Raw genomic sequence first — 12,662 nt, 5'->3', positions numbered from 1 at the left:
TCTGCAACCCACACCACAGCTCACGGCAACGCCGGATCGTTAACCCACTGAGCAAGGGCAGGGACCGAACCCGCAACCTCATGGTTCCTAGTCGGATTCGTTAACCACTGCGCCACCACGGGAACTCCTGGAATATGTTTTTGAAGTTTTAGTCAGGTACACAAACCCACAGCAACACTTGCTAGGATTTTATCTGTTTTCTTTGACTCTAAAGATCAGTTGGGGCAAAACTTACAATTTTAGGTAATAGAATGTCTAATTATGAATATTTCTCTGTTTGACATTCTTTATTATGTGGAGTTTTAATAGTTTTATACTTTTCTAGAAATGTATACCATATCTTTTGTTAGATTTACTCCTTTTTTTTTAGTTTTCAGTTTTGAAGCTTTTGTAAATGGTAACATTTGTATTAGCAGCAAAACATGAAATAGAAATAAATCTTTTGGTTTTTTTTGTCTTTTTGCCTTTTCTAGGGCCTCTTCCCACAGCATATGGAGGTTCCCAGGCTAGGGGTCTAATTGGAGCTGCAGCCGCCGGCCTATGCCAGAGCCACAGCAACGCAGGATCCAAGCAGCATCTGCAACCTACACCACAGCTCATGGCAATACCGATCCTTAACCCACTGAGCAAGGCCTGGGATTGAACCTGCAACCTCATGGTTCCTAGTCGGATTCCTTAACCACTATGCCACAACGGGAACTCTGAGATAAAGCTGGTAAAATCTTTTTAAGGCCCAAACACTGAGAACTATAAACACTACTGGGAGAAATTAATGAATAAAACAATGTCTAAGTAAATGGTGATATATACTCTGTTGATGGGTCAGAAAATTCAAGATTGTTATGCTGTTAGAAGTTTACAAATTGATTTTAATATTTATTTGGAAGTCTAAAAGTTACTTACAAAGCCAATACAACATTGACAATAAGAACAAAAGTAATAGAAAGTGTTGAGAAAGAGGTATAAAAATAGATGAATGAAACAAAGTCCAGAAATCCACACCTAGGGAACCACTGATTTTTGACATAGGTGCAAAGGCAATTCAGTGAAAAACAGGGTTAGTTTTTTCAAAAACGGCTGCCAGACATTTGTATGTATTTATATAAGACAAATAAAGAAACCCTAGAGGCATATCTTGCACTAAACACAAAAGTTAACTAAAAGTCTATTGTAGACCAAAAGTGAAAATCTAAATTAAGAAACCTCTAAAAGAAAATATAGGAGGCAATGTTTGTAAACTTAAGTTAGGGACAGACTTTTTTAAATATAAGACACCAAAAGCACTAACCATAATTAAAAGAAAAGGACAAATTGGACTTTATTAAAATTCTGGATATGACTAATCTTTGGTCAGAATCATTAAGACAATAAAAATTAAATTGGGGAGTTCCCGTCATGGCGCAGTGGTTAATGAATCCGACTAGGAACCATGAGGTTTCAGGTTCGGTTCCTGCCCTTGCTCAGTGGGTTAACGATCTGGCATTGCCGTCAGCTGTGTGTAGTTCCAGATGCTGCTTGGATCCCGCGTTGCTGTAGCTCTGGCATAGGCCGGTGGCTACAGCTCTGATTGGACCCCTAGCCCGGGAACCTCCATATGCTGCAGGAGCAGCCCAAGAAATAGCAAAAAGACAAAAAAATAAATAAATAAAAATAAAATAAAATAAAAATAAAAATTAAATAATGAGATAAGCAATTCAGTTAAAAAATAGACAAAGGATTTGAATGGTCATTTCAACAACAAATATATATGGATAGCAAATAAACACATAGGAATACTCAGCATCATCTATCATTACGGAAATGTAAATTAATTTCACAGCAAGAAACTACTACTGCATATTGTATATTAGAGCAGGTAAAATATGAAAGACTGACTATGAAAAGCATTGGTAAAGAGGTAGAGATTCTCATGTCTTGTAACAATTATATGATGGTAAAAATGTTTATACCTATTCACTTTCAAATGTTCTTAATGTAGCACAATTTTCATTTAGAACATTTTCACTCCTTTTTTTTTTTTTTTTTTTTTTTTGCCATGGCTGCGGCATGTGGAAGTTTCCTGGCCAGAGGTGAAACCCGCACCACAGCAGTGACCCCAACCACTGCCAGATCCTTAATCTGTTGCACCACAAGATAGCTCCTGTACTTATTTTTAAAACAGTGATTTTTGACAGTACTGTAAACTGATTGCATGCAAATTATTTTTTCCACTTAAAAAGATGATTGGGGAGTTTCCGTCGTGGCTCAGTGGTTAACGAATCCGACTAGGAACCATGAGGTTGTGGGTTCGGTTCCTGCCCTTGCTCGGTGGGTTAATGATCCGGTGTTGCCATGAGCTGTGGTGTAGGTTGCGGACTTGGCTCGGATCCCACGTTGCTGTGGCTCTGGCATAGGCCGGTGGCTCCGATTCGACCCCTAGCCTGGGAACCTCCATATGCCACAGGAGTGGCCCTAGAAATAGCAAAAAGACAAAAAAAAAAAGATGATTGGCACCTTTTACCGATAGTCACTTTTCATTACAAATTAGGTCAGCAAATTTGGAATATCTATTTTGAATGGAATACTGAACAGACGCTGTGCAATGCAACTATTTTATGGTCTATCCTCATTTCATGAGAAGTATTTTCACAGTTCTATTCTGTTTTGAGAGGGTAAAATTAATAACATTGATGAAAATGTATAATGCACTGAGAATGATGAGGTCACCCTACAGCATAAAGAGGGAAGGTACTGAGAACAGAGAAGAAAGGCACATTAGCCTTTAGAAGTGGCAAAGAAGAGAATCCAGTAAATAAACAGGAAACAAAGTGTGGTGGGAAACCCTGACAATGAGGTGGCTTGGAGATCAAGTGCAGAAAGTATTTAAAGACTTAGGCATAGCCAGCAATAATCATTACCACTGAGAACTTGAATATAATGCAGACTGTGAGCTGACCCGGGGAATTTGGCACCTTGGGAACATCAATGATCTTGTCAAGAGCTGTTGAGAATAATTTGGGGGATAAAAGTTTGGAGTATTTTTTTTTCTTTCTTTCTTTTTTTTTGGCCATTTCTTGGGCCGCTCCCACAGCACACGGAGGTTCCTAGGCTTCTAGGGGTCCAATCGGAGCTGCAGCTGGCAGCCTACACCAGAGCCACAGCAACGCGGGATCCAAGCCACGTCTGCAACCCACACCACAGCTCATGGCAACGCCGGATCATCAACCCACTGAGCAAGGGCAGGGATCAAACTCGCGACCCCATGGTTCCTAGTCGGATTCATCAACCACTGCGCCACTACAGGAACTCCTGGAGTATTTTTTAGAAATTAGAAGTTATATTTTCTTCTGACACCATAAGTGATCATTTCGTGCCCTTCTAAGACATAAACTGGATTGTGCTCACTAGGCTGTTTTCTTCATGGAAACACCATCTATATCTAATGTGGTTTTTTAAATTATTCAATGAATTTATTACATTTATAGTTGTACAATGATCATCACAACCCAATTTTATAGCATTTTATATCTAATGTTCACTACTGTATTTCTATGTCTTGGACTGTTACCAGTTACATACATGTTGCAGGAAATTCAATTACCACTGTAAGTTTTTTAAACTTCCTTTTATTACTTGAGAAATTAGAATATGGGGAAGGTTGAGCCGGACCCAGGGGCAGCTCCAAGGCTGCAGGTCCAGGCTCAGAGGTAGGGTTGATGGTGGGTTGGGCAGAACCCACAGCAAGCACACAGAGGGGTTTGGGGTTGTTTTCTGGGCACCTAGGATTCTCTGCTCCAAGATGCCTCACATCACGCAGAGGACATAGGTGTCCCTTTAGCATTTGATGTCAATTGGCAGCCTGGTTGGGTGGCAGCGTGTTTAGAATGTTTGAGGGATTCACTGGATTTTGGAATGCTTGTGGTCCTCCAGAGGCAAGAGCCAAAACCCACACAACATCTATGTTGAATTGTGAGCTAGCCATTTTCAAGCCCCTGACTGTCTGGAGGTTGGGTATGTGGAGAGAGAGGCAGCTGCTGCTGAATGAATAGGGGACTTCGGTGGCATTATGGTGGACAGCTGTGCTAATCCCTGTGCATTTTTTGCTCAAGAGATCTAGTGAAATTTCCTTCTTGCCTTTCTAGATGAGCCTCTTTTCAGTATGGCGCCGGACTATGGAGGCCTGACCAAAACCAGATCTGATGAATTAAGCAGGGTTGATGAGTATCATCAAGAATGCTCTCAGGGAGTTCCCTCATGGCTACCTGGCTTAAGAGTCTCTCTCTGTCATTGCGGTGGCTGTGGTAAGAGCTGCATTGGGAGATCAAACTCTGGCCAAAAACATCCCAGTGTTGTAGATTGCATCCAAAAACATTAATAAATAAAAATAGATTTAAAAAAAGAAAAGAGTATGGTGAAAGTTGATACACTTGAATTAAGTAGAAATTTGAACAACTTCATTTTTTTTTTTTTTAATGGGGCCTCACCTGTGGCATATGGAAGTTTGCAGGCTGAGGGTCAGATCAGAGCTATAGCTGCCGGCCTATGCCACAGCCACAGCAACACGGGATCTGAGCTGCATCTGTGACCTACACCACAGCTTACAGCAACGCCGGATCCTTTATCTACTGAGCAAGGCCAGGGATCATACCTGCATCCTCATAGATTCTAGTCGAGTTTGTTACTGCTGAGCTGCAAAGGGAACTCTGACAACTTCATTTTAAAGCCAGTTTTCCACCATTTAGGAAACTATATACTTCCTTTGCCCATTTCTTGATTATCTTAGAAGAAGTAGGAGTGATTTATCTTCTTCTCAGTTGGACTTTCAAGTTAGTAATAAGAATGTAAGGAATATTTATAGCTTCTTATGCCACTGTGCCAAAAGAGATATCAATAAGCTTGAATTTATAGCTCTGGTTTAATGACAGATTTGTTATTTTTGAAATGAGATGTCAAAAGATTGAGTTGGTTTTTATAACCTATAATGTATGAAAGAAGTTATTAACAAGACTCCAGTCAGTGCTCTTACAAAGTTTCAGTTTCACAATCACATGGGAAGTCCTTTCTATTACATTCCTTGGACTCTTATGCTGGCGGTAAAACTCTACAGAAAATACATACGTGACTAAAAATAAAAATCACTTTGACTTTATCAGATTATCCTGAAGAGCATCTGTTTTTCTCTTCCCCTCTAATTTTCCATTGCTTCAGCATTGAACACCTCTTCTGCTTAGAGATTTCCTGATATTGTGGATGTATTTGGCAGATTTGGGGTTATTTTGTATGAAGAATTCAGGATTTTTGCCATCAGTGTTTGTCAACCAGATTAAAACAAATCAAGTTGGAAGAGAAAACCTTTCCATTATGTTATTAAAAATACTTTTACCTTCAAGGATACCTTCAAGGGTACTTGGATATTTAGATGAAGTTTTCTTTTCTACTGTAACAGTATAATCACATATTGCACAAGCATGAGTCATGGGATATCAACAAAAAAGATATTTATTTCACGCTGACCTAAAATTCACTTAGTAGAGAAAATTTTTATGACAGTGCACGAAAATCATGCCTTTTAAAAAATTTAATTGAAATATAATCACCATATAACATTATATTAGTTTCAGGTATACAGCATAAGAATTTGGTATTTGTATGTATGATGAAATGATCACCACAACAAGCCTAGTTAATGCCCATTATCATACATAGTTACACACTTTCTCCTGTCATGAGAACTTTTAAGATCTACTTTCTTCACAACTTTCAAACATGCAATATAGTATTATTAACCTATAGTCACTATGCTGTACAGTCATGACTTTTATGGTTACTCTCAAGTAATGAAAATAAGATGAAATTAAGTATGTAAAACTTCTAGTTTTGTCAGTTAATCATAACTGCAGTCTTGGTCTAGGGTTACATCTTCTCCACTCTCCTTAGTGGATGATATTCATGTAGGACATATTTTCTGCTAGTGTGTGTTGTGATGGAGATTGTGGACAGTTACCTCTTCCTCTGGCTTGCTTATCCTGAATATTGACCCCTGTAGGGTTGAGAATATGGATAGAAAATAAGAAGACTTTTATGAGTTTATAGTAACTTAAGATAGCCTCAAACACGCTGTGCAAGGGTTTAAAGGTGATTCTTACGTAGGACATTTTATGAGTTTGTGGGCTCCTTATTACTCCTTTCCACGTGGAACTTCCATTTCACAGGCAATAAATGTTTTATTACTCCAGTGACTGCTCTTTCCTCAACTCCTTAGGAGCTTCCACATTCTTCTTTGTCATCTGAAGATCTTGGGGAATTTAACATAAAATCTTCTTTAATGACTCATCTCAGTCCTTGGGAAATATAATTTGTCATGCTATTGATAATGCTATTTCCTAAAACATTTTCTTTCTCTCTTTCTTTCTTCCTCTCTCTGTCTATGTCTCTGCCTCTGCCTCTCTTTCTCTCTCTCTATCTCCTCCCTCCCCCCTCAGCCCATTTCTCCCTCTTTCTCTCACTAAATCTCTCCCTTTCTCCCCACCTGCTTCCATTTTACTACATGCCAGTAGTGGTAGAATCTAGTCTTAAGTTCTTCAGGCATATATATCAGACATAAACCCAAAGGGACTTGTGGGAGGCAAGTCCTACTCTTTCTGAGTTGTCTCGCTGTTGCTCTTCTCCTTAGTTTTTAAGTGAGAGGCACACACTTCTCTCTCTTCTTGTGAATATTAAAACTCACCAGGTAACAACTCTTCCTAGAAATACATTTTCCATTAATTTTCTCCCATAAAATCTCTTTTTAATGCTTTGTATATGCTTAAAGTTAATAAGTGATTTCAAGAGTCATCTAAATAGTTCTAATGTATTTCCTATATAAAACTGCATATTGGTTCATCTCCCATCTCACTTCGATACCTTATGTATAATTCATCTCAGGCACCAGTCAAAATGAAACCACTAAGTGGCATCTTGGGAGGCTTTGAGGAGCTTTGATTCTTTATGTCTCAGGGCAGAAAATTCTGTGAGGAGCAAAGTGATAGATAAATCATTCATTAGCATAGGACGCCTATGAGGCTTACATGTAGACAGGCAAAGAGGTGCTACACCCCAAGAACTTAGTGAGTTACAGTTCAATAACTGAAAAAGAAGTTGGGAGGGGGAGAAGACCACCTTTTTCCTCATTCTTGAGTAGATGGCCAACTTCCTTCATCAGCTCCTCCTCCACGTTAAGCAGAGTTTTCTTGTCCCTACATGGTCAAATGGGAGTGTCATTGAGCAATGGAAATGAGCAAAATGTTGGTAACATATACTAAAATATGGTACATTTTTCAGGTTTCAGTATAATGCCTTTTTTCCTGTATTTTTTTTTTTTTTTTTTTTTTTTTTTGGTGTGCACAGAGAAGCATGTCCTAGCAATCATTAACTTACTGAGTTCACTGGGCAGCACGTGGATATCATTTTACCATTGTTTTATTGTTTTGGGGCATGTCTCTTGCTTCTCCTGCATGGTTTTGTTGGGTTTTGTTGCTAAACAAGTTTGCTTGGTTTTGTTGTTAAGCAGGCCTGCTTTCTGGAGCGATCATTAATTTACAGAGGTTTACCATACTTTTTTCTACTTACAGTCCCCTATGGGATTAGCTACTTAATCATCTACTTTGGCCCTTTACTCTGTCCCTAACAAAACTTTGAATTTAACATTATAACACTATCATGATAATTCTTTTTCTTTTTATATTTATTTATTTATTTATTTATTTATTTATTTTGGTCTTTTAGGGCCTCACCCGCGTCATATGGAGTTTCCCAGGCTCGGGTTGAATTGGAGTTGTAGCCGCTGGCCTACACCACAGCCACAGCAGCACAGGATCTGAGCTGCATCTGTGACCTACACCACAGATCATAGTAACACGGGATCCTTAACCCACTGAGCGAGGCCAGAGATTAAACCTCCATCCTCATGGATACTAGTAAGTTTTGTTTTTGCTGAGCCACGATGGAAACTCCTCATGATAATTCTTATGTTTATGGCATGCTTAACCAATCTTGGAGTCATATGAAATCACTGTGTTGTGCTTGATTACATCCCACCACCCTTATGAGTCTCCCAAAGTAAGTTTCTATTTTTAACTTCATTTTATTTTACAGATTTTAATTATTTTAACAGTTTGGTGTAAATATGGATATTTTGGGTCATTAAACAACTAGGAATTACTGAATATTAGATATATACATAAAGAATATAAACTTATGATAGTCCAAGGAATGATTACAATGTTACATCATTCATTCCAATATTATTCATTAATGCATATGACTCATTATGTATTTAAATGGTGGTGTTTCTGCGACTAAGCCCGAGAGCATTGCTTTCCCAGGAAGTTTTTCCCCATGGTACAATAAGTGATAGACCACTTTGAAAATATATGATTTACTGTCTTGCACTGGGAAAAGATAGTTCCGGTGATGCTTCCATCATTTTGTGAACATTATTTAATAGTACTCAAATCTGAATCGAATCTCTGTAGTGAAGGGAAAAAGGGTCCAAGGAGAATATTAAATATTTTCCCATCTTTATATAGATATTACTCATTCTCAAAAAAATGTCATTTCTATGGAGCCAAGGATTTGATAATAAGCTCATCTTACTTGAAATAAGAACGTTTGGGCATTACTCTTTGATAAAGTTAATTAGCGTGTTTGTCACTGTTAATGGTTTGATTTTTTTCTACTTTGAAACAAAATAGTTTATCTTTTTCTAAAATATTCTTTATGGGTGAAGGTAACTCAAGCAAATTAGGTCTGTACTTTGCCAGAGAAGAATTCCCTAGTTTACCAAAAGCATTATTTCCTCTATAGCATGAAAATAAACTGAGATCCACTCCAAAGTAGGAAGTATAGATATTCTAAGTGGAAGGATTTTTTTTTTTCTTCAAAAGAAAGGATTTATTAATCTGCTGATTAATGTAAAAATTTCATTGAAGTATTTAGAAATATTGGCATTCTGGATCAATTTGTTTTTGTGGGGGGTTCTTTAAAGCAATTTCAGGTTTATTAAAAAATGGCATGCTATAGATATGAATATTTAGGTTTGTGAAAATAAATTGGGGTATTTTTAAATTTATGAATAGGAAAGTTATATTCATTTTAGAATGATAAAGAAGAAAAATGAGGTAGTATCTGAATGAAATGGTGTCTAAAATAATGCTTTTAACAAAATTAGAAATTATTGAATTATGAAACATGTGGCAATAGTCACCAATCTAAAAGTGCTATCAATCTCTGACCAAATGAATCAGTTAAAAATGTAAATTCTATACTTTTTAAAAATTCATTTTACTTATATGTGCTTTAGCAAACTGATGTACTTTAGCTTTAAAGGAATTTAAATATTAAAGTGCAATTATTTATAAGTGGTTAGATTTGGCAACTTTTAAATTCTTACAGACTATGAATCATATTAATTAATGGTTTTGTTTCTGAAATGTAAAACCTATTTTTGCTAATTTTGACTTCATTATAAAAGAAAAATTCTAAATGATGAGCTTTTCTTTCTGGTAACAGCTTCGATTTGTTGATCACTGATTTTTCTTTATTATTGTGTGCCAAATACATTTAGGCAATAGTTAGTAAAATCCTCCTATCTGAAGAGCCTCATATAATATTGAAAATATAAAAATGACTGAGTGGTTTTCATCACTGAGGGGGGGCCAGTTAATTACTGAGCTGGCAATTGAAGTCACTATTGGGTTAATGGAGATTTGTAGTTGGTGCTATGGATGCAAAAACAAGGTAATGCAAACACACCTTTGGGTATCCTCTTATTATTGACTACTTTTCAACTTTTCTAATTTCTTATACATGTATATTTCATTCCTCCTGTATCATATGTATCAATTGATGTTCATAAGTGCTGACTGAAGAAAAAAGCACAACCTGAAGTTACTACTTAAGTTTTACCTAGGGATCTTACTGAGAGCTATAGCCCAGGGCACAGCCTCTGAGATAGCTCTGAGGAGCTGCTCTGAAGAGTAAGGCTTGGGCCAAGATATCTATGAAGTGTCTTCTATTTTCTGCCAGAAAAATAAAATGTAGTTGAATATCAAAAGGTTACTGCTAATCACAAAGAAAAGACTTCTCAAGTTAATGATTTTAGTGTTTTTATGTATATGAGAAGATGCAAGGATTTGGGTTCACTGAAATTATTCCTTAGATATAATTGTAACTGTAGAGGGCCAGTATCCAAAGCACAGAATGCTTCCTGTTTTTCTCCAACCTGAGTTCCCCTCATGATGCACTGTAGGGTGGTTGCAGTGGTTTATGACTTAATCCTCGGAGAACTTGGATGATAGGCAACAGCTGTGTTTACTGGAATGCCAGGCAATATTCCCCGTCCATGTAAGAAATTTATAATAAATTAATGTAGTACAATTATTATATATTATGTATTATGTAATATAATTAATATAATAAATTATTATTTTAAAGAAAACACATAATCCATGCAAGAAAATTTATGAAAAAAAATACTTTTTCTTTCCAAAGAAATTAAAGACAATAGTCTGATATTCACAGTTACCAATTTCAACAATTTTACTTGGCAGCTGTAGTCAAGGAGATGAATCATTTTGTTCCAAACAGGATAACTTATTCCTCTTTCAAATTTGTGAGGAATTTCAGAGGAGAGCTTGAAAGTCTAACCTTGCATATAATGATCCTATGCATACTGTTAGCACCTAGTCTCAGGATTCTTTCAAGTTCTAGTAAGTTGTCCTTTAGGTAAAAGATGAAACCTAATTCTTCATGCATATAGGCTTCATAATTATCTCCCTCATGTGTTTCAGCTTTATAAATACTTTCACTTGTTCCCAATAGTCACATATCTCCAGATGCCCAGTTAAACTGCTAAAGGAATTTACATACAGGAGCTCTTGGTAGAACTCTGGTGTAAAACTTAGATTTGTACTTCAATCTAGAATAAATTATTTCTTTTTCAGTACACAGAGAGCTTTAAGGTATAAGAGTTTTGGGGGAAGAGAAGGGGAGATTTTCTCTGTGTTTTCCTTACTTGTGACAGTCAAGACATCTTATTTTTTTTTGTTTGTTCTAAAATGTCAAATAACAACTGAATTGGATTTAATTCCCTATTTATCTTCCAGGGGAATTTTAGCTTCTCTTAATATCCACAGAACAGAAAGCAATCAATATCAAAAGAGATTAATTATCTAGACTCTTCACAGATAGCCTGCTTTCAATTCATATCATAGTGCAAATCATGGTAGTCTACTTTATAGGATATCCTGAGGAGACGTTTTGAAGGATTGCAAGCTCCCTTCTTCAAGATCAACCTTGATGAAACTAAGTAAATGAGAGAGAAAGTACGCAAGGGCAACAAAAAGGACAAAATATTAGAATCTTTGGGGAACTGAAACTTCTTATGAATTAGTGTGTTTGTGTGTGTATTTATGTGTGTGTGTGTGGTGGGGATAAATATTCATGCTGCAGCTTGGGGTGAAACATCTGCGGGCAGCAGTGAGAGTACTTAGAAAAGATAATTCTTAAAGATTGCTTCTTCTCATTTCCCCCACCATCATTGCCATCTAATAATTTCTTGCCCCTTTACCATAGAAATTGGTAACTGCAGTCTAGATCTCCCATATGGAACTTGTTAGGCCTGATATTATTATATTGGAATGAACAGTTTTTAAAAGCATTTGAAGACTGATCAAAGTGACTTGAATTCTTGTTTCACAAATGCATTATTTCACCTTCACCTTCAGGGACATTGGTTAATAATCTAAGATTTCCTTCCGATTCTTCATATTTCTAAGAATTTAATAATGAACAGAGAAATTGTCAGAATAAAAGCAAAGGGATAAGCTCCTCACTGGGCTGTGGTGTTTGAGGATCCTCATCCTAAAACTTATATTCTTCCTTCCAACTTAACTAGAAGGGTAAGACTTGTGCGTAGCTTTTCCCCTTCCTTAGTATATTTGGTATGTTAGAATAGCTGACCTGGTAGTGTACTGAAACCAGTCTGTACCTATACCTGACAGCCAACTGTGAATCTCTCTTCCCAACTCTGAATTCAGTGACAACACTTTGGTAGTTTGTTATGGGCCATGGGGGGAGTATTAGGGAACAAAAATTGGAAAACACGTCGAACTTTTTTGTTTGAATACTGCCTCTGACAGTGAACTCACAGGTAAATATAATAGTCAACTGAAAAATGCAAATATAATAAAACAAAAACAACAAGCTGGACATGAAAAACAGATAGCCTAAAAAGAAATAAGATATGAGCCTCCTGGAGGCAGAAAGACAATGGATTAATATTTTAAAATATTTAAAGGAGTTCCCGTGGTAGCTCAGTGGTTAATGAATCCGACTAGGAACCATGGGGTTGCAGGTTCGATCCCTGGCCTTGCTCAGTGTGTTAAGGATCCAGCGTTGCCGTGAACTATGATGTAGGTCACAGATGAAGCTTGGATCCCAAGTTGCTATGGCTCTGGCATAGCCCGGTGGCTACAGCTCCTATTAGACCCCTAGCCTTGGAACCTCCATATGCTGCAGGAGTGGCCCTAGAAAAGGCAAAAAGACAAAAAATATATGTATATAAAAACAATTAGTAATATTTACAACTTACAATTTTTATCCAGCCAAAATAGTATTAAAATTCTACAGTAATATAAGAGTAT

At 37.0% G+C, this 12,662-nt stretch overlaps 1 long non-coding RNA gene across 1 annotated transcript; it reads right to left on the bottom strand.

Moving 5' to 3' along the window:
* On the bottom strand, positions 4,613-7,334 carry LOC110259428. The gene is made up of 3 exons (XR_002341834.1): positions 6,883-7,334; positions 6,126-6,274; positions 4,613-6,019 (listed from the first exon to the last, which is right to left on the bottom strand). It is a non-coding gene; the product is annotated as an uncharacterized LOC110259428 (long non-coding RNA).

This window comes from Sus scrofa, chromosome 2 (genome assembly GCF_000003025.6).
Source record: "Sus scrofa isolate TJ Tabasco breed Duroc chromosome 2, Sscrofa11.1, whole genome shotgun sequence".
Taxonomy (NCBI): domain Eukaryota; kingdom Metazoa; phylum Chordata; class Mammalia; order Artiodactyla; family Suidae; genus Sus; species Sus scrofa.
This window is presented reverse-complemented; position numbering and strand designations above follow the sequence as displayed.